Raw genomic sequence first — 5,891 nt, forward strand, 5'->3', positions numbered from 1 at the left:
TTCTGATTTGCTCCTGACAAATAAGTGCAAGAATTTACGCAGGAGGAAATTAATTTTTAATTGATTTTGTTTCAGAGACAGGGAGTGAAAAACCTTAAGAGTTTCAGGAGATACACAGCCATCCAGATTGAATTTCAATAAATATTGGCCATTCTGTTCCGGAAAAAATGACGAACATTTGCATGATTCGGCCAACTGTGAGGTATAAGTGCCTTTTCGCACTCACTTGCTGGAATCATGACCTTTAAAAATAGGAACAACTCTCAGGGAATGTTCATTTCAAAATTTCACATCTCACATTATCCGAAAAATTCTGTCTAGTAAAAGACATTAGATCTTCAGTAGTCGGGTGACAGATTTGTAACATAAAAAGGCCTCAATCTTTCCATACCCTGCTTTAGTAGATCCTATATACCACCGACCACCAAAGTCTGGTTAGATTTAGGTTTCAACTTTTTGGATGATACTTGGGTCCATTCTGACATCTCATTCCTTTCCTGATATCCTGATCCTGCTCACTAACTCTAGAAGTGGGGTTCTCATAATATAAATTGCTTGCTTTCTGATGAAGTATTTGATTTTTATCCTCATTTATATTCTCGGATATCGCCAGCATAGGAGACGTACAGACTTTATATATCATTCTTATCATATTCATATGTAGGTATTGTTAAAACAGGAATCTCAGAGTTTTTGTTGGACGTTTGTTTTTCTTTGTTTATTCGTTCAATGAGTATAGGAGAATTTCCAATTACTCATTGATGGATAATTTTTTAATAAACTTACTTGATCCTTTTCCTAATAAACTTTTTAGGGTTTTCACTCCCAATCTCTGAAACAAAATCAATTTAAAAATGAAATAAACGATTTGCTCCTGCGTAAATTCTTGCACTAATTTGTCAGGAGCAAATCAACTAGATATCCTGGGGATATCAAATCGCGATCGCCTGGTTTGCGATTACAAATATCAGAAGTTCACTCTTGTATTTTATTTCCACTTGTAATGAAGCAATTACATCTTTATCCCGAGAAACCGAAAGATATTAGCACTTCATAAGTGATGTGATCTGATAATGTACCGAAGATTATCAAATCGAATAACTCGTTTTTGGGAATTTTATTCAGTGATAACATCTAAACACCAATTTCTAGCAAAAGTTCAATAATATTTGAGAGCTTTGAAGAGTAGAAATCGCTCGAAAGCCATAAAGCAGAGCTTGTTCTTAGGAATGAATAGAAGCAGTTGTGTTGAAATTGTGTGAAAAATTTTGAACATACACAATGGAAGTTTATGAAAAAATGCAGTCATGTTGGAATTTTGCGATTCTTTATATCTCGAGGAGGATGTTGGGTGACACCATATAGAATGATTTGTATGACTATCAAAGCAAAGGGAATATTGGATTTATGTTTCTGTCTTCATGAATATTAATTAAAAAAAACTAGTACGGTACTATTTCATTTAGATGAATATTTCTTCTTATAGAAAGTAAGTTGAGTGAATTATTAACAATAGGAAATTAAATATTTGGGAAAAAATATTGAACAATAAATAGAAATCAGAATTTTTTATTGATATGCTTGAGGAGAGTACTGAAAGTTATGTAATCGAAATTAACACTTCACATAAAAACACTTCAACTGTTGTTGAAATATGCCTCAAGAGTGTTTCTCAATATAGCATTCTTTCAATCTTCACATTATTTAAAAACATGAGCACATTCTGGAATACATCTTTTCTTCTCATGAATCTTTCCATTTGGAATATTTCATATAGGTAACTCCTTTTTTGATTCTGCCAAGAATTTGGTGTGTACTGAACTTTATTATGAAATGAATTCGAAACATTTTTCGAAGATATCCACTTCCACTTTCTGTTTTTAGATAGATCACATAATCCAGTGTTATGTAGGAGTGAAAGTGTAGAGCGGAGTACTATGTTTTCTAAAAAAGCTCAGTTGTATTTTCTCTTTCCATTATTACTCGGATTTAAAAACCAGATACTTGCGTAATTCCTCTCAAAAAAATTAATATTTTTAACGTCAAACTGACAGGTCAATGTCACGAGCACAGATCCTTATGTTTTAAATACTGTTGAAATCTGATATCAAATACATTTTTTAATTCATTACAGGAAACAATGAATATAGGACACAGGACATTGGAGAATATAAACGGAAATCTGTTTGCAAAAGACATAAAAAATCGTGCTATTCGGTGAACCATTATGTCTTTACCCTCGTAGCCAAATTTCGTAGCTACGAGCTCCTATCCATTCCCTTGATAAGTATTCCTTAACAAAGTGTACCTTTGTTTGGTGAAAACGAATTTATATTAGGGGTAGAGTTAGGTACTCCCTAAAGCTAAGGAATACTTAGATAGGGGCTTGTTTAGGGATCGTTGGTGAAAACGGGCATAATTGAACCATCCGGCTGTAAATGTCTAAGTATATCGAGTCTTCAAAATGTTTTTCACAAACTCCACTATGAACGGTGGAAACGAAATTTTTTCGATGGATATATTTTGGTCTTCATTTTTGGGGTAACCAAAGCAACTTACATAACTGTCCTTCCGGGTCGACAAATACTTACTTTTACAAGAAAAAACACAACATTTCTTGACCATGATTGAAAATGGCTTCTTCACAGAAGTTCAAAGGCTATGTACTTATAGTTAAAAAGGTAATTCAATAAAAAATATGCTATAACACTATTTACTATTTTATTTATGTATCACAAAACGAAAAACTCGAGAAGCCACAAGTTTTACACTACTTGTAAACCAACAACTCCACGCCGACGCTCTAATTTACCAACTTAACTAACGTATTGCAAGCGTCCCTCGTATCAAGGTCATGATAGCATAGATCTAAGGCCCGTTTGCACCAATCCCCCTTAAAATGAGTACTTAACTAAGCGTAGTTTGAAGTTAATGGACGCTTAATTTTATTGCCAGTTGCCCGACTGGGGCTCAACAGAATCTTAAGTAAGGAGCCCTTAAGTTTTGATATCTAGTGATATTTCAGTTTTTTATTTTGGTGAAACTTCATTCTAGTCCAATAAAGCTTTTTCATTGGTTGGCCGGTTGCCGATGATCGTTGTCATTTCATTAACCTAACTTTATTGTCCTGTCAGTCAGTGTCAAGTAATATTATATTATTATCAAAGAGTGACAACTTTTTAATAATAATTAGCATTATTATTGATAATGAAATGGATTGGCAAATAAAAGGTACTTGACGTTATTAGAAAAACCACAGCAGTTCTGCAGCCAGTTTATAAGTTCAACAAATTATTTTAGGTTAGAATCCTGCCCTTAAATACCTAAGTGGTCATTACAGGAGCGTTTAAATTTAAGGCTAGCTTTAGCCATTTAAATGTCACTTAACAGTTGGTGCAACGTAATTTAAGTTAAGGGTTCATTTTAAGGGACACTTAACACTAAGTGCGTTTGGTGCAAACGGGTCTTACTGCGACGTTGCATTTAAATCGTGAACCAGGCTCTCCTGAAAGACGGCTGTGCTCACATAATTTCAGTTGTCGATCAGAGCTGCGAAAACCTTCATTTCTTCTTCAGTTTCCATAAAATCGAACCTTTCCAAATGAATACAAATGGAGATTGAACGGAATCTGTAATCTATTCATTTGCATGACATTCATAAAAGTCGATCCCGTTGTTTTCGTCGATATTCCAATTCCTCCTTATGTAATCTATCATTTCCTGCATCTTCGGAAACTAATAAAACCTGCATCTCAGGTCAAGTGAACCAGAGAGATAAAAAATGAATTGAACGTGGAGAAGGAGTGTGGGAGTGAACTGAATCATCTTCTTATGTAATAACCTGCTTATTTGGGGAGCTATAGGTTCTCCGTCGAGACGCTAACGTTGGACGCGAGCAAAGGACGTGATGAGTGTATGGATTTCTTGTTTGTTGCTTATTGCAATCTGTTGCATCCGCTTATTGCGACGCTATACGGATGTTTTTTTCATTCGGCTTTAGTCCTCGCTTTTCCGACGTTGACGTAGTGTGATGGAATTCAGGATTTTCGTGTTAAGAGGAATTTGGATATTTCGCATTCATCGCAGAAATTTTCGCATTGTTCTCATTGAAGTTTCAGAACGGTGTTTCGGTTTATTATTTTCAAGGATGGAAAATTTTATGGCTGAAAAACAAAACTTCACAATTTATGTTCGAGAAGGCAATTTCACCTCCACCTTTCTGAGGATGCCATATTTTTGCCAGTTTTCTCATCGTTGGCAAGTGTTATGTTTCGATAGAGATAAAATATCATTTTTCTCCGAATCATTCGAGTCTGAAACAGGACTCACTATCATATTCAGGCCACAAAAACGATATTTCAGATTCATCATTTCCCTCTGAGCACACATTCTCCCACTTGATAAATTCAATCCTGCTTCATATTTCAGTGTAGGAAATATTTGATGAGATTCATTTTGAATTTTCTCTTATTCGTGTAGGTCATATAGGATGTTAATGCAAAAAACTTATTTTGCATGGAAAAATAATGACAGTTTGCTATACAGGCTGTAAATGATTAAGAGGTGATTTCTTGCCGAAAAATAGTGCGGGACTTTCATATATTTTTTAGTTTTTCGAGCAACCCCTGCTCACAGAATTTTGTCAAAAGTTGAAACCATAGCAATATTAAGAAAAAGTGTTTTTGACCATTTTCTATTATTTATATTGATACAAACCATATGATGTTATATTTTTGAAATCAGTAAAAATTAAGCTTTCAAAAAATTGCACAGAAATTCAATGTTCCCATTTAAAAAAACATAACTTTGGGACATAGCTTCGTAATTAAAAATCCTGCTAAAAAGGCGAGCACGCCACTGGATTCTACGTAAAAAAGTGCCTGTATAATGTTTCAATTTCAGAGCTCTATCATTAGCGTTAGCGGAGATATAAATTTATTTCGATATCCCCATTTTTCCAATTTTTGCTTATAACTCGAAAACAAAAGAAAGTGGCTAAAAATCACTACTACTCTTGTAAGTTTCTCAGAAAAAGAGAACGAGAATGGGGTATCAGATTTTGTCTATCTCCTCTGATTTAAAAGCTGTAGTGCTAAAACATCGAAATTTGCCCACCCTGTACACATACATTACTTGTCTCGTAAACTAAGACCTTTGATTGGAGCATTAAGAAGAGTCAGTCCCTATCTCAGTAAACAAGCGAAAAAGTCTATATATTATTCGAATATACAGTCTGTGCTCACCTTCTTGATTAGTATATGGTCAAATACAACTATCGGCAATTTTCAGAGGATACAAAGACTACAGAATCGAGCACTGAAGGCCATTTACAAATTACCACATGATACTCCAACAGCTGAGTTATAATATGATGCTCTCGGTATATCCAACATGAAGACCACGAAGGTTGTTGAGCAGTGCAAACTTATGAAGAAGATCAGACAGGGCCTGCTCAAATTCAACACTGAAGTGAAGAAAAGACTGAACGTTTATAATTACCAAACTAGATAACTGAACAACTACCATCTAGATAACATGAGAACAAGTAGAGCCAAAAATTCACCTTTCTACCAAGCGACAACGGTATCCAACAACTTACCACAAGAAATAAAACAGAAAAAATCCTTCAGGTTATTCACTGGGGCACTCAACATAGTGTTCCCTTTTCTATGATATTTTTGTCTAAATTATTTTATTCTGCGGGAACATCAGATTGATGATTTGTAGAATTATGTCAATAAATAAATAAATAAATAAATAAAAATAAATGTCAAATTTACTTTTCACCAAATTCCAAAGTACAGGGTGGGCAAAATTCGTTGTCTACTGTGGGGATCTCGAGAACTATAGCAGCTAGAAGAAAATGGACGACACATTCTCGAGCTCTTTTT

Source organism: Coccinella septempunctata, chromosome 1 (assembly GCF_907165205.1).
Source record: "Coccinella septempunctata chromosome 1, icCocSept1.1, whole genome shotgun sequence".
Lineage (NCBI taxonomy): Eukaryota > Metazoa > Arthropoda > Insecta > Coleoptera > Coccinellidae > Coccinella > Coccinella septempunctata.